We start from the raw sequence: 21,339 nt of genomic DNA on the forward strand, positions 1-21,339 counted from the left end.
AAAATGTGAGCAAAAGGATTGAGGAAAGAATTCTACATCTTAAAGCAAGAACTGATAGAAGTCCATGTGACAGAACTATACAAGAACTTAAACACTAAAATCGTTGAATTTCTAAAAATGACACTTTATTACTTTTTGATATATCTAAACCCGCCATGACTTGAGAGCAGAAAGTATGTTGGTCCAGATCAGTTGGTGGTAGCTCAACAGAGTATGAAGACAAATTGTAGCAAAACACAGTGTTATTGTTTAGCCCAACTTGCACCATTTCTTTTCTCACGACAAGGTTTCATAAAGTTAGGTACTGTTGGAAAAACGTTTAGTATGTACACAGATGTTGGAATTAATACTGATGGAAATGATGCCAGATGTATCACATCTTTTAATTTCTTAATGTTGAAATTAGTTCAGCCTGGATTTCACCACAGTTCAGGGTTTTTTCCTCTCTGATAAACGCTGTTTAAAGGACTGGACTCTTAGTTTCCAGCAATTACAAACATTATCAGAAATATCCTTGCATAGTCATCTTCAGTTTCTGTGCTTCTTGGGTTGATGCTTGTTATCCACTTTACAAAATAACAATGTCTAACACAACCTTTCCCGCAAAGCTGCTGGGAAACGCTCACAGAAAATGTCATAGATGGTGATGCTCCTACGAGGCTTGAAAAAGTGGTGATGCTGACATGAGGCCGAGAGAGGTAGTGGTTTTCATACGTGAGAACATCACAGATGTTCATGTGGGGCCTGGAAATGTCAGTGACGGTGAATGATTGTATGAGACCTGGAAATGTTGTAGATGGTGAATGCTCACGTGAACCCTGAAATAAGCGTCCGACAGAGAGGAGGTATGCTCGCTCCAAATTAAAAATTTTCAGGAAAAGCAGTCAAGGTTTGGCAAAATTCCAATAAACACAATTACGGTAATTTTAAAGCTAGAACTATTATTTTGGTCTTAAAGTAAAAACAGTCATTGGAAATGATGGAACTGTTAAAGTTTCTGTGATTTTAAGTCACCATAAAGTTTTTTGCACTTTTTACTGAGTGATTTTTAGTGTAATCGAACTTTAGGCGAAATTTTACCCTTAAAATGTTACTTAGGTTTGTAATGTAATATAATCATTGCATGTTTCACATTCTTAGAACTCTCAGTAATAAATATATGACAATGAATCATTATTATTAAATAATTAATGCACTCTACACATCCTTTCATCTCTCAGTAATAATGTATTGCATAACAATAGAGTAAGAATTATCCAGTAGAGTAGCTAGTTGCTTTGTCGCCTACCTCAGACAAAACACTCCAACACTAAAGGAGGTCATTCATCATGATTTTGCCAGAACTATACCACAACAATACAACAGCAATGTATAATAATAATAATACTAATACTAAGAGGATAATACGATAGTTTACAGCATTCTTCACTATAAGGTTATAGACGCAAACACTGGAAGGGACAAGATGGCATCTAAATCCGGCGCCCTCACTGGCTGTATCGTGACCAGCGCATCTTTTTATGCCCAGGAATTCCTATCTTGCAGAAGGAGAGGAGAGAGCAGCGACAGGAATACTGGTTGAGCATAAATTTCTTTAAAGGCCTTTCAACCTCATTTGCAATGTTCGAGGGGGAAGTCATTCATTCTCGCATGACTGAAGAAAGGTTCAAACAGTGTCATTTAGCAAAAACAGTATTTCGGTAAGACGACGCGAGCGTATGCACCTTCTTATGGCGGACACCTCAATTACAAATGGTGAAGTTCATGAGGAGCCTAAAGTGTCACATATGGTGAATGCTCAGGTCAGGCCTGAAATATTATAGTTGGCGAAGCTCATGTCAGGCCTGAAAACGTCACAGATGGTGAATGCTCAGGTCAGGCCTGAAATATTAATGGTGAAGCTCGTGCGAGGCCTGAAAAGCTCACAGTTGCTAACGCTCATGTCGTGCGTGTAAATGCCAAAGCTGGTTTTTGAATACAGAATTTTGGCCAAAGGTTATTCAGCGGTGAAACGGAAATTGGCAGTAAAAGGTTTGAAAGGTGTAACAGGAGGGTGGAAAGTAGGATGGAAGAAAGAGAATATGAATGGAGGTACAGTAAAAGGAACGAAAGGGGTTGCGGCTAGGGGCCGAAGGAACGCTGCAAAGAACCGTAAGTAATGCCTACAGTGCACCGCATGAAATGCACTGACGGCACTACCTCTTACGGGGGTCATAGGTGGTGACGCTCATGAGAACTGTACTTCAGATGGAAATGTTTTAGCTTTATTTTTGAAGCCATTTGCTGCTCGTTTGCTCATTAATCTCTCAAATTAGAAACCGCAAAGACGTACTCTGAATGCACAAATGACTCTGGCCTAGGACTTTTTAATGCTATTGGTTCCCAGTGTATTGTAATGCATTCTACAGTATTAATACGCAATAGTGTGCTTATATGACGTGCAACACGCAACATGCAACTATGACGCTCTAGAAAATCGAATACAGATTTGCCATAAAGCTTCCGACCCAGTGCTTGGCCTTTGGCCTAAATTCTATGTTCACTACAATTCAATAAAGCTTCCCAGATGTATGTTTATCATTCGATATCGTTTCCATTTAAAGGAACTCGAACTTTGACGACATCGTACCAGACATAAAGATTCTGTATCTGTCACAGGGGAGTGAAGGGCGTCACTCGACTGAGTCTCTTGCTGAGTGAGTTGGAGGTTCAGTCTTCGGCTGCCTCTCAAGGAGTTGGAACTGCAACGTTATCACGAGGTAAGAGACTACTGAATTGAGTACCTGAGAGACAAACGGAAAATGCAACAAAAATAAGAGTATCGTATTGAGAATCATCATCATCCCAGGAAATTCAATGAAGGTAGGGTCCATATTTCATGAGAATGCATACCATGATATTTTCCAGAGGTAAGGAAACTCAGGGAACTTATGGAAAAAAGTAATGAACCTCAATATACGTAGTAAAGTACCTCACCATTATCAGTTTATCATTATTATTTCTCATCCTGAGATTCTCAGCACTCTATCCAAAAGTTAGAAAGATATTGAATACTTACATTTATTATGAATGACGGAGAAATGACGAAAAGGCCGCAGATTTCGAAGGAAAGTGGTTGAGAACACAGCTTATGAATGGCCATCTGCAATCAACGATGAAATTGAAGAGTGCATAAATACCTGTTTTTAGGTTATGCATAATCTTGGGCACAAATATATCATACACTACGTATTTTATTAATAATGATAGGCATGCGTGTACTTATGAATGCATAAATAAAATATTCCTGTACATTTACGAATAAGCACAGACAAGTATTTAATGTATGCGTGTGTGTTTCTGTTCGGGAGTCCCGAAAAACTCCCGAGGGGGAATCGGCGACTTGGCCACATACGAATGTAACTGTGTGGTATAACTTTATCATGTGAATGCATGGCGTTATCCCTACTTTTGTTTATCATTCTGATACTCCATCTTTTGAAAGCTCTATAAGCAAGTGCAAGACCTTTTGGTTTGTCACATAAAGTTGTATTTACTTTATGAATAATAATAATAATAATAATTTGTAGGGCAAATGATGAGCAATACTTGTTCCCGTTCCAGATGACAGAAATCGAAGGCGAGCGGCGAATTTGAGAGTTAAGATGTGTGAAACACAGTGCAAATAGAGAAACAAAAACTTTCACCATTATGGGATATATTTGCCATTTTTCGCCCGAACATAAAATTCCGGTATCTTACGTAGCATGTTCGATCAATCGCTTTTCGTGACTAAAAAACAGTATGCTGAAAGTTACCTTTACAGGGTCTTCAGTCCACAGGGGATCCATTGCAGTCTCCCTTCCATTCAGTTGCGTTCGTTCGTGGTCTGTTAAAATCCCGATGCCAGCAGATGCCTGCAGCGGAAACATACAGCATGAAATTTGAGGGATCAATCTCTCGCTCTCTCTCTTACGCACGCATACACATGAAAATAGCAAAACCATGATTCTAATCCCCAAGATAGCAATGACCAGGTATTCTCCTATTTATAGAAAGGCTAGAGTGACTAGACCAACGCCACCTCCACTTGTCGTTTTAATCAAAGGTGATTTGTGATGATCTCAAAATTCTGAAGTCAGGTGCAATAGATAGTTTAGTCATCCATTCTGAAGATCAATATCATTTGAATGTGTAAAACTATCATTCCGAAAAAATTGCTTTTGGGTATTAATCTATTTAATAGGAAGAATTACTCGTATACTTTAGCAAAATAATTAACAATGTAGTTAGGAATAGCATAACATAAAAATGCTTATCTAAGCTTGACCTTTACAGTACAGTATAATCGAAACGCTATACTTGACACAAGATAAAAATGCACATATTCAGTATACACTATAATATACATACATATATATATATATATATATATATATATATATATATATATATATATATATATATATATATATATATATATATATATATATATATATATATATATATATATATATATATATATATATATATATATATATATATATGACTTTTTCACATCACCGTGATTCATATACAATCAGAAAGCTACAAACGTCTTTTAATATCCAATTCGCTCTACCTCGGAAATAATATATTTTCATATATGTTACCGAAGGGGAATTTTTTAGTTGATAATAAGTTCGTCGTCCCATGGGCTCGAACCAGTGAAGGACAAGTACTCCGGACTACAGTGGACGCATTAACCCATACGGCCAGCAAGTGAGTTATAAGTGGATATCGGCTCCCATATACAAATCCCCCGTCGAACTCAGGTGCTTGTATTTAGAGACGATATCCACCCACCTCTGCCATGTTAACAGTGTAGTGCGTTTGTCGCAAGCAACCATATTATGACTTTTTATCACATCACCGTGATTCATATACAATCAGTAAGCTACAAACGTCCTTTAATATCCAATTCGCTCTACCTCGGAAATAATATATTTTCATATATGTTACCGAAGGGGAATTTTTTAATTGAAGATAAGTTCGTCGTCCCATGGGCTCAAACCAGCGAAAGACAAGAACTCAGGACTACAGTGGATGCATTAACCCACACTGCCAGCAAGTGAGGTATAAGTGGATATCGGCTCCCATATACAAATCCCCTGTCGAACTCAGGTGTTTGTATTTAGAGACGACATCCACCCACCTCTGCCATATTAACCGTGTAGTGCATTTGTCGCACGCAGCCATATTATGACTTTTTATCACATCACCATGATTCATATACAATCAGTAAGCTACAAACGTCCTTTAATATCCAATTCGCTCTACCTCGGAAATAATATTTTTTGATATGTGTTACCGAAGGGGAATTTTTTAATTGATGATAAGTTCGTCGTCCCATGGGCTCGAACCAGCGAAGGACAAGAACTCAGGACTGCAGTGGACGCATTAACCCACACGGCCAGCAAGTGAGGTATAAGTGGATATCGGCTCCCATACACAAATCCCCCGTCGAACTAAGGTATTTGTATTTAGAGACGACATCCACCCACCTATGCCATGTTAACCATGTAGTGCATTTGGCGCACGCAGCCATATTATGACTTTTTATCACATCACCGTGATTCATATACAGTCAGTAAGCTACAAACGTCCTTTAATATCCAATTCTCTCTATCTCGGAAATAATATATTTTCATATGTGTACCCGAAGGGGAATTTTCTAGTTGATAATAAGTTTGTCGTCCCGTGGGCTTGAACCAGTGAAGGACAAGAACTCAGGACTAAAGTGGATGCATTAACCCATACGGCCAGCAAGTGAGGTGTAAGTGGATATCGGCTCCCATATACAAATCCCCCGTCGAACTCAGGTGTTTGTATTTAGAGACGATATCCACCCACCTTTGCCATGTTAACAGTGTAGTGCACTTGTCGCACGCAGCCATATTATGACTTTTTATCACATCACCGTGATTCATACACAATCAGTAAGCTACAAACGTCTTTTAATATCCAATTCGCTCTACCTCGGAAATAATATATTTTCATATATGTTACCGAAGGGGAATTTTATAATTGGTAATAAGTTCGTTGTCCCGTGGGCTTGAACCAGCGAAGGACAAGAACTCAGATCTCCAGTGGACACATTAACCCACACCGCCAGCAAGTGAGGTGTAAGTGGATATCGGCTCCCATATACAAATCCCCCGTCGAACTAAGGTGTTTGTATTTAGAGACGATATCCACCCACCTCTGTCATGTTAACCGTGTAGTGCATTTGTCGCACGCAGCCATATTATGACTTTTTATCACATCACCGTGATTCATATACAATCAGTAAGCTACAAACGTCCTTTAATATCCAATTCGCTCTACCTCGGAAATAATATATTTTCATATATGTTACCAAAGGGGAATTATTTAGTTGATAATAAGTTTGTCGTCCCATGGGCTCAAACCAGTGAAGGACAATAACTCAGGACTACAGTGGACGCATTAACCCACATGGCCAGCAAGTGAGGTATAAGTGGATATCGGCTCTCATATACAAATCCCCCGCCGAACTCAGGTGTTTGTATTTAGAGACGACATCCACCCACCTCTGCCATATTAACCGTGTAGTGCATTTGTCGCACGCAGCCATATTATGACTTTTTATCACATCACCGTGATTCATATACAATCAGTAAGCTACAAACGTCCTTTAATATCCAATTCGCTCTACCTCGGAAATAATATATTTTCATATGTGTTACCGAAGGGGAATTTTATAATTGATGATAAGTTCGTCGTCCGATGGGCTCGAACCAGCGAAGGACAAGAACTCGGGACTACAGTGGACGCATTAACCCACACGGCCAGCAAGTGAGGTATAAGTGGATATTGGCTCCCATACACAAATCCCCCATCGAACTCAGGTGTTTGTATTTAGAGACGACATCCACCCACCTCTGCCATGTTAACCGTGTAGTGCATTTGGCGCACGCAGCCATATTATGACTTTTTATCACATCACCGTGATTCATATACAATCAGTAAGCTACAAACGTCCTTTAATATCCAATTCGCTCTACCTCGGAAATAATATATTTTCATATATGTTACCGAAGGGGAATTTTTTAGTAGATAATAAGTTCGTTGTCCTGTGGGTTTGAACCAGTGAAGGACAAGAACTCAGGACTAAAGTGGACGCATTAACCCACATGGCCAGCAAGGGAGGTATAAGTGGATATTGGCTCCCATATACAAATCCCCCGTCGAACTCAGGTGTTTGTATTTAGAGACGATATCCACCCACCTATGCCATGTTAACCATGTAGTGCACTTGTCGCACGCAGCCATATTATGACTTTTTATCACATCACCGTGATTCATACACAATCAGTAAGCTACAAACGTCTTTTAATATCCAATTCGCTCTACCTCGGAAATAATATATTTTCATATATGTTACTGAAGGGGAATTTTTTAGTTGATAATAAGTTCGTCGTCCAGTGGGCTTGAACCAGCGAAGGACAAGAACTCAGGACTACAGTGGACGCATTAACCCACATGGCCAGCAAGTGAGGTATAAGTGGATATCGGCTCCCATATACAAATCCCCCGTCGAACTAAGGTGTTTGTATTTAGAGACGATATCCACCCACCTCTGTCATGTTAACCGTGTAGTGCGTTTGTCGCACGCAGTCATATTATGACTTTTTATCACATCGCTGTGATTCATATACAATCAGTAAGCTACAAACGTCCTTTAATATCCAATTCGCTCTACCTCAGAAATAATATATTTTCATATATGTTACTGAAGGGGAATTATTTAGTTGATAATAAGTTTGTCGTCCCGTGGGCTCAAACCAGTGAAGGACAATAACTCAGGACTACAGTGGACACATTAACCCACATGGCCAGCAAGTGAGGTATAAGTGGATATCGGCTCCCATATACAAATCCCCCGTCGAACTCAGGTGTTTGTATTTAGAGACGATGTCCACCCACCTCTGCCATGTTAACTGTGTAGTGCGTTTGTCGCACGCAGCCATATTATGACCTTTATCACATCACCGTGATTCATATACAATCAGTAAGCTACAAACATCCTTTAATATCCAATTCACTCTACCTTGGAAATAATATATTTTCATATATGTTACCGAAAGTATATTATTTCCGAGGTAGAGCGAATTGGATATTAAAGAACGTTTGTAGCTTACTGATTGTATATGAATCACGGTGATGTGATACAGGTCATATGGCTGCATGCGACAAACGCACTACACAGTTAACATGGCAGAGGTGGGTGGATATCGTCTCTAAATACAAACACCTGAGTTCGACGGGGGATTTGTATATGGGAGCCGATATCCACTCATACCTCACTTGCTGGCCGTGTGGGTTAATGCGTCCACTGTAGTCCTGAGTTCTTGTCCTTCACTGGTTCAAGCCCACGGGACGACGAACTTATTATCAACTAAAAAATTCCCCTTCGGTAACATATATGAAAATATATTATTTCCGAGGTAGAGTGAATTGGATATTAAAGGACGTTTGTAGCTTACTGATTGTGTATGAATCACGGTGATGTGATAAAAAGCCATAACATGGCTGCGTGCGACAAACGCACTACACTGTTGACATGGCAGAGGTGGGTGGATATCGTCTCTAAATACAAACACCTGAGTTTGATGGGGGATTTGTATATGGGAGCCGATATCCACTTATACCTCACTTGCTGGCCGTGTGGGTTAATGTGTCCACTGGAGATCTGAGTTCTTGTCCTTCGCTGGTTCGAGCCCACAGGACGACGAACTTATTGTCAACTAAAAATTCCCCTTCGGTAACATATATGAAAATATATTATTTCAGGTAGAGCGAATTGATATTAAAGACGTTTAGAAGCATATATGATTATATATATATATATATATATATATATATATATATATATATATATATATATATATATATATATATAATGTATACATATATATATATATATGTATATGACTGAAACATTTTCTGTTAAAAAGAATTCCATCTAATAAAAGGAGCCTCTTGCTGTAAACCAACACTTAGTCTTAAACCTTGGCTTATCCTTTGCCCCCATGCCAGACCGGAAAAATAATCTAGATTTTATAGTTGCTTTTGACAAATTCATATCTGATAGAAATTACAGCCGGGAAGAGATATATTTAAAACGTATTTTACTAAATGCGTCAGCCGACCTCAACAAGAAATACCCTGTCCCCCGTAGATTATGAAAGCCATCCGCTCGCTACAAAAATTATATGTTGTAATCACGGTTGAGCTCAACCGTGGTTGTAATAAGGTGATCCGTCAAAGGCGGCAAAATTGTGATTATGGACAAAGACATTTACCTCGACAAAATCAAGCAACTCCTTAGTGACACAAACACTTATGACAAATTAACAAAAATTCCCCTCCAAAACGTCCACACAGAATTTTTTTTTTTTTTTTTTTTTAGAAAAGTAAGATTGAGCGGCAAAGGCAAAAAGAGCATTGAACTACTGGAGAAATTTAAAGTCATTAACCCAAAACTACCTTACTTTTACGGCTTTCCCAAAACTCATAAAGATAATCTTCAATTCCGACCTATTACCTCATGTGCCGGAGCTTTCAATTATAAAATTTATAAGTAGTTAGCCGGCCTCCTTTCCCATTCTTAGTCACATTAAATATTCTGAAGATTTCTGTCACAAATTCAAAGAAGCACATATACTACTTCACAACATAAAACTTTAAGCTTAGATGTAGATTCCCCATTCACAAAAGTACCAGTACAGGACGTTCTACAGTTTTTGAGAGAAAAATTAGCCCCCTGTTCAGATCATTTCCCACTAGCCCTAGATAAAATAACAAAGTTGGTTGAATTATGTGTATCAAACAACGTCCTCTCATTCGGGGAGTCATTCTATAAACAAAAATTCGGGTGCAGCATGGGCAGCCCTTTAAGTCCTGTTTTAGCCAACCTATACATGGAATATTTTGAAACTGTAATAATAAATGCAGTAAAACCTAAAGACATGCTGTGGATGAGATATGTAGATGATATCCTAACTTTTTGGGATGATACATGGGGCAATTTTAACGAATTTCTTCCAAAATTAAATGCATTAGTGCCCAGCATCAAATTCAAAGTTGAATGGGAACCAGACAAAATTCCTTTCCTTGACGTTTTAATAATTAGAGACACGACAGAATACAAATTTACTGTATACAGAAAACCAACAGTTTCACTTTCATACATTCATTATTTTAGTTAACATGACATTTCTATCATCACTGGCATAGCCAGCGCCAGCAATCTATTCTTAAGAGCCTTATGGATTTGCTCCCTGGATTTCCTAGAAAAGGAAATTGAACTAATCCGTAAGCAGCCGTCATCTTTAAAGTATCCTGCCCATATAATTGAGAAAGCGATCCATAAAGCAAACATAATCTTCTACTGTCCCCCTTAAAACAAGACTAGAGAGATGCCCAACAAGAAAATCAAAATGCCACACCTGGACAGTATTAAGATGTTGACACAGACACTTAGAAACTGTAGCCCTTTTGCCTTTACCTACTCAAATACCTTAGCAAAATCCTTGAATAACATCCGACAAAAGCCAGTCCCCAAAGACACAGGAGTATACAAAATCACTTGCTTCGACTGTGACCAATCCTACATCAGTTTTACAGGTAAATCACTCCCCTAGAGATTAATACAACACAAACGTTCAGTTAACCAACACAGCGCAGCTGTTTTTAACCACATAAATAAACATAATCACAGTTTAAACTGGAATTTCTCATGTATAATTTATAGTAGCAATTGTCGGTTCAAAAGCCAGATGGTAGAATCGGCACTGATTAAACAAAGAAATATGATGAACCTCTCAAAAGGAGCTTGGGACTCAGATAATATAGATAAAATCTTCCTCCAACCAGCGATTAAGAAGATTAAACTATCAACTGGTGTGACGTTAATGGCTGACTTCTGGAACTCTTGGTATAAATACCACTTTTCTGTAATTCTTATTTCATTCATACTTGCCTGTCGAGGGAGACATTTATTCTCTGAAATATAAGCATCAAGTTTCTATCTTTTGGCATTTTTATGGGCTCCTTTTATTATATATATAAATAAAGACGAAATCCACGAAGGAAAGAGAAACCGCAGAATGCTGCAAGGCCTTTCAACTTACACTAGTCCTTTACTTGGCGGACTACTGTAGGTCAAAAGGCCTTGCAGCACTCCACTGTTGTTTCTCTTTCCTTCATGGATTTTTTCTTTATTTATATACTTATCATGTTCCATATTTTCGTGATTCAGTTACACACACACACATATATATATATATATTATATATATATCACATGCATATACATATAAATTTCCTGTAACAGAAGGTGGCTTAACAGGATTGCCACACTCTTACTTAAACTGCTGAAGCATATATGAACCACTGTGCAGAAAACTTTCACAATATCAGTGACATTTTTGTACTCGCACAGAAGGTTCATCAGCAGCATGTCAAACCTTTCTGCACCCAGTGCGCCATTCACCCCATCTTGCACGTACTCTTGGGCTTCTTGGATATTCTGGCCTTTCCTTTCCAATACCTCCTTTGCATCATCTGTCCATCCTTTTCCGGAACTTCCTCTTCTTCGCCCTTCCAACAGACTTTAATTACTGTATATACTCTTTCTACCATTTTGTTGCCCCTTTGCTTGTTCCATATGACCAAACCAACTTAATACACTCTGATCTATCACTTCCCCAACTTTAAACTCTTCACTTCCACATATCTCTACATTTCTCACCCTATAAAATCTTTCTACGCCACTTATACTGTGGACACAACTCATCTAAAAACTTTGACCTTTTCATTCTTTGGCATTCAGCAAATTTACATTTCTGCTCACTTCAGCACCTAATCTTTGTCCTTCTCAACCTTGCATGTACTGATCTTTTTCCTTAATCTCAATGAGTACAATACACCCTCCTTTTAAAAAAAAAACCATCATTTGCATCCTTGCAAATCCAAAACCCTAAGGCTTGATATTTCTTTCTAAATTATATAGCTTATTTTATTACCAAGCCCTCTTTTTTCTGAGAGATGGCAGCTCCAGAGAAACAACAATAGTAATTGCCACATTCACACCTCAATTGTTAACTCGTGGGGCAAACCCGCTGCTTACAAAACTTCTGAATTGAACTGAATACAGAATTTAGGCCAAAGGCCAAGCACTGGGACCTATGAGGTCATTCAGTGCTGAAACCGAAACTGGTGTAACAGGAGGAAAACCTCGCAGTTGCACTATGAATCAATTGTTAGGAGAGGGTAGGAAGTAAGATGGAAGATAGAGAACATGACAGGAGGTACAGTAAAAGGAAAGAAAGCGGTTGCAGCTAGGGACCGAAGGGACGCTGCAAAGAACCTTAAGTTTCATACACCTACACAGAGGGCTCATCAGCAACGAGTTTAACCTCTTTATACTATATGCATCACCCAATTTATTATCTTGTATACACTCTCGTATTTCCTGTCACGCAATGTTTGAGGAAGGTTCTTTAAGAATGTTGGCTGGTGTCTTTATACCTGGTGTGAATAAAACACGAAGTATCCATAAAAAATAAAGTTTATTTACTACGCTTGAGCAGGAGGTAACGATAACTTCTGGCGGATTCTTTCTATCTGTGTGAAATGATAGAAGACAGGAGCCTTGCCTCCCCTCGCTCTTCTGGTCTTGTCACCTATTCCGACCTCGGCTGTTACTATCACCTCTAGCTATTAAAAGGTCTGGCAAACACATACACACACCCACAGAGGGTAGACATTACATTGATTTTGGTCAGTTCAACATGGAAAAATCTCTAACAAATAGATTATGAAAAATTTCTTACAATTATATTGACTTGCTTTTAAACATATATAAAATATACCAAAATTACACTAACATCTTACAAAACAAATACTGTATATTCATAGTAACAAGCATGAAGTTAACGTACATAACCAAAGTTCAAGAATATCACAGTAAATTAGTTTCATCTATTTTCGAAACTGCAACATAGAAACGGTACTAAGGGAACTACACAAAAGAAAAAATCCATATTGTAATTTATACTTTGACAATGCACCCCCACTTATTAGATTTTATCTTTTTTTTTTTTTATTTTGTCTATGGAGGTAATTTGCAACAACACTGAACTTTCCTGGAATGATCTCCACTTGAAACTTGTAGCTTTAGAATGCTTTGGCTCCCCCCATAGTTCCTAGACTTTTAGCCTTGTATCTTTGAATGTACCAAAGTGGCTTGTGGTTTGTCTCTACCACAATACCTCGAAATCCACCCCATGCAAGTACAGATAGAAACTGTTTAATGGAAATATTGTCAGTTATTCCTTTCCAGTGGTTCAGTAACTGCTGTTGTTCTTGATTTATCTACTTTCATAAGCACATGGAAATATTCCATCTGAGAGCTCTTGCAGGAGTATGCCTCTCAGTCCTTCATCCAGTGCCTCTGTCCTCAAAATGAATGTCTTATTGAAGACTGGGACTTGTATTGCTCCTGTCTTTCCTAAAGCTTGCTGAAGTCCATCAAATGTCTTGGATTGAGGTTTCTTCCACTCCACCTTGTTTAGCCATCCATTCATAATTACGTTGGTCAAAGGAACAGCAAGATTTCCTTTGTTATTCATAAACATCTTGTACCAGCCTGTCAGTTTTAGAAATGGAATGACCTCGTTTGTGTCTTGGTCTTTGGTGGTGATGCATCCTAGATCTTCATTAGTTTTGTTTCATCCATGGCTATTCTATTACAGCTGACCCTGCATAGGAAGAATTCCACTTCGCTACATCTGATTTAACTTGGAAAGTGGAAAGTCAGATAGTCAATCTCACTTGCTGTGTTCTTCGCATGTTGCCGTATGAGCAAACACATCATCCACAAAATGATCAGTGTTCTTGGCCCCAGGTAGCATCTTCTTCATGAACGTTTAAATTTGCTGCTAAGTTCATTAATCCAAATGGTACCCTTTTGAACAACCACCTGAAACTGAAAGCTGTCTTCTCCACTGAGCTTTTTGCATCAATGATCAAGGCCACCTTGGTGAAAAATTTGTCATTATGAAGTTTCACCATCATGGACTCTGACTCGCCCACTGGTTTGTTTTCAGACTTGGTTATGGCCTTTAGTCAACATTAATCCATACAGAACCTATTTGATCCATTCTTGTACTTGCCATTACTACCAGTAAACAGTATGCAGAAGTTTATATTTTCATGATTCCCATTTCTAGCATCGCCTCAACTTATTCTTGGTAAAGGATGAGTTAAAGGACACATTTTTGCTCTGATTGGCTGTTTTGTTGTCAATGCAGTTTTCTTCCAACAAAGTCTTTCCTGGATTGCTGGTTAATGTCCTGATATTGTTCTAGCAACTGCAATACCTGTTTCTTTTGCTGCTTATAGATCATGGCTAATGTTTGAGTCTTGGTAAGCCCCGTCTTCCATTGGTCAAAATACCAGCCAGCCCTCATGTTCGTTCTCCATCAGCTCTCTCTTGATGATGGTTGCTCTCTAGTATCTCTCTTCCTCAACAATAGCTGCTGCTGTTTCATTCACCTTCCTCTGACTGTTGCCAGTCAGGATGTTCAAATGAAGAGTCTTCAATTCTTTGCCAACATCAGCTTTGTAGTCCATGCGGTTAACCATCTCCTTGTCGTTGTATGGCCCTCTCTCCTGCAACATTAGCTTGTTTGCTTCTGTTGATAGTAACATGAACTCTTTCTGTCTCACATTGAACTGATAGTCCTTCATCCTTTTGTTGTAATGATGCTTCTAGTGTCCCAGTGCCACATATAGACTCTCTGGCTAGTTGACAGGTCTCTTCCAAGTGACTCTTCAGCTCCAACACATACTTCGGTCCACAATTCCTTGAGAATCTGCATCGGTCCTCTCTCTGTCCTTCCGTATAGTATCTTGAATAGTGAAAATCTGGTGCCTGACTGCAGTACTTCTCGATAAACAAACAAGATCACTGGTAACTTCCGGTCCCAATCCTTTGCTCTCTCCTGGCAAATCTTCAGCATAGACTTCAGCAATCTGTTGATCTTTTCTCACATTCCATTGCATTTCAATTTACACAAAGTTATGAACAGCTGCTTGTGTCCACCAGATGGCTCAACCCCCTCATCATCTAGAAATAAGCTGGGTACCTCAGTCGCTGAGAGTTTCTTTGTGGACAACTAGCATGCTGGAAACTTCAAGCAGCGCCTCTGCTACCTGCAGGATGTCTCTGTTCCCTCCTCTGGCAATGACGATGTAGGTCAAATCTGGGAGCGCCTACAGTTTAGCTGGCCAAGGCTGTCGTGTAGGCTCCGACTAGGAAACTGGCGGACGAATACAACAAGACAAACTTTTCCTATAGCCAGGTCCTGACCTAACCAGATGTAATCAACCTAACCTAACATAGGGCAGTGTGCCCTAACCTGGCCGGGGGGCCTTTGCCTGCCCTGGACGCCCCCAGAAAGCGTGGGGTCACTGGGTCGCGAGCAGGGTCGGGTCGCGGAACTACTTACCTTGGCGGAGTGATTGTAGTCCAGGCAGAAGGTGTTGCGAGGCCTGGCCAACTAAACTGTAAACTAACCCAAATCTGGTCTAACACTACTCTCTTGAACAGCTCTTCCATCAACGGCATTTTCATTAGCGGTATCTTTCCTGTAGGGGGGTAATACCGTTGAATACACCTCACGTGATGCACTGTTGTTTGTCATTACAGCTTTCTCGACCATCTCAGCTTTAGCTTTAATAATTTCTTTGAGGTCTTTTATGTTTGGAATATTCCCAAGAATAAGGGTTTATATACGGTTATCTAGGCACATGGCAAGTAACTTTCCCACTTACTATCAAGTTGCATAAATCTTTGCGACAGGAAGTCTATGGATACTCCTATCAGTAAGTACACAAACCCCTTTCTTATCAGTCAATTATTCCCCAGTAGGCAAACTTCTATGTACAATTGTGCTGGCCTAGTTTCAAGGACTTTTTTTCCTAAAGCCCTTCTGGTAGAATTATATAGCAGCTCCGCTGCGGCGACTGCCTTCTAACATAACTTTTTCTACAGTTTTTTGGTTGCTAATTATGAATTTACCTTTACTTTTTGGCACTCGATTGTAATTAACCCCTGAAGTCCATCCAACAAGGGGTTTCCATATGCGATCTTCACAAGACATACTGGTACATCTATTTCGAATGGTTCATATCCTGTCCGGCAAGTGCAATAACTTGTTAACGTATGGGTAACCCCCCACGGGGCCACTACTAAACATGGCGAAGGGACATTCCATTTGGTCGACAACAAACAGATGCACCGCCAGTATCAGAACCCCTAAAAGTGTAGAGATCGTTAAGTATACCTTAGTTTTACCAGACCACTGAGCTGATTAACAGCTCTCCTAGGAATGGCCTGAAGGATTAGACTTATTACTTGGCTAAGAACCAATTGGTTACTTGGCAACGGGAACGGGACCTACAGCTTATTGTGGAATCCGAACCACATTATAGTGAGAAATGAATTTCTATCACCAGAAATAAATTCCTCTAACTCTTCATCAGCCGGCCGGAGACTCAAACTCAGGCCTAGCACGTGCTAGTCCACAGCTCTACCGACTCGCCAACGAAGAGCTCCTAAAAGTGTAGAAAAAACCAGTTGAAAAAGTAAAAACAGGCGCGGAGCTAATAGGCTACATAGAATTACCACCCTTCTCAATCATCTCATATTTCTTTAACAATGCTATCTTTCAGCTTTCAAAATTCAAAGCTTTATTAAATTTCATACTATAAAAAAAAATTTGCAGACCTTTATCGGATAGTAATGGACTTAGACAAACAGTCTGCTCATCCTAAACCAACCTTGCCTCTCTGCAAGCCTCCTTAACCTTTCAGCGAAAGTATCCATGTTGTGTTTCTCATCGAATCTGGGCAGCTTTGGCTTTACTGTGGCTATAGGGATGCTAGTGCTGCTTACCTGTCCTATTTCTGCTTTGTGTTTGATTATTTGAAGTTCATGTTCCCACTGCCCTTAGGCATCTTTGAGCTTTTGTCTTTTTCTTTCAACTTCTTGTCTTACGTTCTCTTCATATACACTTCATTTCAGCTTCCTCTTTTGCTGCTCTTCTTCCTCCCTGTTGCTCTGCGCAGGGTAGAATCTACTTTTCACGCACAAAATACCACAGTTCCGTGCCTTCCATTCCCATCTACTTGGCCAGTTCCACAAGCTTCACTGTCCCCGTCAACATGCTGGAGTATAGGCTAGCACTATATTTGGTATGACTGAAACATGGGGTAAAAGAAGAAAAATATAAAATTTATTCACAATACTTGGCACGATGTGTTTCACTTCAGACCTATCCTACCTCGTGGAAGTGGTTTGCCGAGGGCTTATTCTTTATAACAGCTTCTTCCTTGCAGTGGACACAAAAACAAATCCCGTTAAGCTGAAGCCTGTATTCTTTTCTGTGTGAGACGACCAGGGATATGTGATTAGGATTGCCTTCTGTTTTCTCTCATACTTGTCTCTATTTAAATGGAATTGCCTCTGGCTCTCGACGATTCTGTCATAAGCTGCATTGCCAAATCTTGGATAACTCAAAGTCTGGAAGATCTTGAAAAAACAGACTGTGTGAAACCCCTAAAGAAAATTGTAATTAATACGCTTCTAAACATGACTGAAACCTATAAAATTTTACTAACATCTTGATAGGCAATTATTTTTTCGAATTGAAAATTATGACAAACACACAGTATTAGTGCAAGCTTCTCGAACAACAGAAAAAATTAGATTTCTTCTATTCTCGAAACAGCACCAGAGAATGGTGCTAGGGAGGACTATACAAAAGCAAAAAATGATAATCTCATAGATTATCATTCAATATTACTAGTTATTCGAAGTTTTCTTGATGGTGCCAGTTTCCTTGGTCTAAACATTTAACTCTCGTTAATGGAAATTACTACGGTATGAGTAGTGTAACTGATACTGCTAAAATGCCATGAGGCTTGAATATCTTGCCAAGTGTATTGGTACATATGTTTTCCTACTGCTTGCTTGATGATTTTGTATTATTGAGATTTCATTGTTGAGTTGCAAACAAATTGCTTGTTTCCCCAGCCCCCTGTACATAACAAACATGGGGAACCCAAGCAGTAGCCTAAACATGGGTTTTTATGAGTGAAAGAATAAAATGACTAGCACAAATAGGAATGGTTAATTACATGTGCCATAAGATAACCAGTCGAAAAAATTCATGGCGTATGTCCATAATCATCATTAATCAAAAACATTTTCAAAGGATAAAATGTCACAAGGCCAATTACAGGCACGCATCCTAGCCTTACCTTTCATAACCTTACATCTACAATGCTCGGCCTTAAGGCCTACTTCATAATGAATCATTCAACATGCTCGGCCTTAAGGCCTACTTCATAATGAATCATTCAACCTAACCTAGCCTGGATCACTGGATACTTAGGTGGCCAGGAGGCAGTGGCGTCTTTATGGGGGCAGGGGAGGGGGCCTAGCCCCCTCAGTCAGATACTTGGCCTCCAGTTGAAATTCCCTTTGTAGCTAAACTTGAACCCCTTGGTGGTCATATTCTCGCCCTAGCGATCATGTCCTACGAAGGTCGAAAGCGACTTTTACCCACAACGTTTAAAAAATGCCACGCTTCGCTGGTGTTGTAGAATAATCACCGTCATTGCCAGACGCTGATCATGACGATGTCTACTATCATCTTAGTACAAAAAATATTTTTAGTTTGTTTACAGATGTGCTACATATCTAATGACATTATTTTGGTTCGTGTTACCTTTACAACTTATATAGAGCAAAGAAATGAATGGATATAGTTATAGTTTTTTAACACGAATGACACGTTTGTTCATATTTTGATCCAACTTAATGTTATCAACTTATGTATGAAGAGATTGAAACTACAGTTACAGTTTTGAATAACTTGCTACTGCTGCTTAGAGTTACTTTCCAGGGAGTGGAGCTGAAGAAGAGGGAAAGGGACAAGTCTTTTGTATTATTGATCATATGCCCTATTTTGATATATTTGCATGGCAAGGATATAATACTATAATTGAAAATTAAAACTTGATCATAGAAATTGGGCTAGTGTTGAATAGAAAGTTGTGAGGGAATTTACATTACAGTATTTGATACATTTGCATATATTAAGGGTTGAAAATTAATTGAAAATTGAGCTCAATCATTTCAAATACAGGTTTACTAATTACTAATACTATTAGTTTCCCTCGTTCACATTGATATACACATTCGAGTGTAGTATATTTTACTAATTACAGAAACATTGGTTTTGCGTAATTTTTTTCGCCCCCCCCAAAAAAAAATATCTTGGCCCCACCCACTGATGGAATGCCAGCTACGCCACTGCCAAAAGGCAAGGGCAACCCAACCTAATCTAACCTGGAATACTGTAAACCATGAGTAGGCTAGTGATACCTCCTGTCTTTATCTCCCCTAACCTAACCTAGCCCAGCAAGGGGGGAAGGTGGCTGAAGTTGGTTTTGTTTCAATCTCCCCCACCCCCTCTGACCACCTCATACTAACCTGATTTAGAATCCCATCCCACATGTGAAACCTGAAATCTCCTATTTCCTAGGGTAAGATTATAAACAAGGCATCTTCTGGCACAGGGCCCTGCCATCCTCGACATGACACGTCAGATTGCACAGGAATCATCCCTCCCCTGCTCACCTGACATTTCCCTGGGGTGGGGGCGGGGATCAACTCCAGTCATGATATCTGGATCCTACCTCCTGTCTATGGCGTCTACAGATAGCAAAAGTTTTAATGTTTATTGACTACATCTGAAGATTCAATAATATGCACGAGAGTGTACTTGTAGTATCCTCGATGGAAGCAATCACACTGTAAGGTTATTTACATTTTTCACAGATAATGCAAACCCGAAGTCTTTTATCCCAATCCCACCTTCAACCAACCACACTTTTGTCCCTAAGCCTGTCCACACTAGGAAACATTGTCTGGAAACAAAGTTTGCAAACAGTTTGGAAACAGAGTACAAACTGTTTGCAAGCCGTTTGCAAACACTTTTCACCGTATATTTGTTTCCCATCCAGAATGGAAAACATTTAGTGTTTCTGTGTTTATATGTATATATACACATGTATAATGTACTTATATATATATATATATATATATATATATATATATATATATATATATATATATATATATATATATGCGTGTGTGTGTGTGTATGTATAATTACATATATAAACTTAAACATTCATACTTATACATATGTATATATGTATATGTACATATATATACACGTCAGAAGCAAGTCAGCATGGCATGCTCCTTTTTCTAAAAGCTTCCTCAACCATCTCTTTTTCTTTCTCTCATCCCTCCTTGAGTGCATTAAAATTGCCAAGTAAAATACAGAGGCTACTGCACCAGGAGGCATCCTGACGACAACTGAGGTCTGGACGGGAAACATTGTTTGCAGACAGTTTCCAATCTGTTTGGAAACGGTTTGCAAACTGTTTACAAACAGTTTCCAAGAAACTGTTTTCAAGCAGTTTGCAAACTTTGTTTCCAAACAATGTTTCCTAGCGTAGGCAGGCCTTTAAGGTGCCTGAGCACTTGGGGGGAGGGGTGGGGCGGTTTGTCCCTCAGCTCCTCACTCGCCTGCTTTAGTCAACTACCTCGTTGCCATGAAATGCAAATTATCAAAGACGTATGGTTTTGTTGTATGTATAGTATAGTAGGTAATGACAAAATTCTGCAGATATACAATTGCTTGTTTGTGATTACCCCTGCCACTACCCCAACCCTCCAAAATAAAAGAAATTATCTGGAATATTAGCTGCTGACTTATTTGATGATCTTAGCTTAATGGTAAAGAGAAATGCGCTACCATTAATGATCGACCTCTAATTAACTTCAAATGCCAATTCTTATTATTTTAAAAGTGGTTTTTTATCTGCTGACTAAATAAAATAAAATAAAAAAAATTAAAACAAGTTTTTATTGAAATGCACTAAAAAGTTAAAATTAATTTCTTGAGACACCAAGATTTCTTACAGTTAATCACGTCTACAAAAATAAAAGCGTGGTCGCCAAACACGGGAGGAAATATTACAAGAAATAAAAAAACATTTCTTTTCTTGTAACATTACCTTCCATGTTTGGAGCCCATGCTTTTATTTTTGTAGACATGATTAAATGTAAGAAAATCCAGGTGTCTCAAAAATAATTTTTTTTTGCTTTTTAGTGCATTTTAAGAAAAGCGTGTTTTAATTTTTTAAAATT

The 21,339-nt window shown here is 39.0% G+C and overlaps 1 long non-coding RNA gene across 2 annotated transcripts; it reads right to left on the reverse strand.

Moving 5' to 3' along the window:
* Nucleotides 1–90: 90 nt before the first annotated feature.
* Nucleotides 91–17,319, reverse strand: LOC136837215 (uncharacterized). Of its 2 annotated transcripts, none has more exons than XR_010852632.1 (5): nt 17,005–17,319; nt 3,798–3,896; nt 3,059–3,142; nt 2,630–2,783; nt 91–744 (listed from the first exon to the last, which is right to left on the reverse strand). It is a non-coding gene; the product is annotated as an uncharacterized lncRNA (long non-coding RNA). The 2 variants fall into 2 exon arrangements; XR_010852631.1 differs by having other exon boundaries at nt 91–781.
* Nucleotides 17,320–21,339: the final 4,020 nt, after the last annotated feature.

The sequence above is a fragment of the Macrobrachium rosenbergii genome, chromosome 58 (assembly GCF_040412425.1).
Source record: "Macrobrachium rosenbergii isolate ZJJX-2024 chromosome 58, ASM4041242v1, whole genome shotgun sequence".
Lineage (NCBI taxonomy): Eukaryota > Metazoa > Arthropoda > Malacostraca > Decapoda > Palaemonidae > Macrobrachium > Macrobrachium rosenbergii.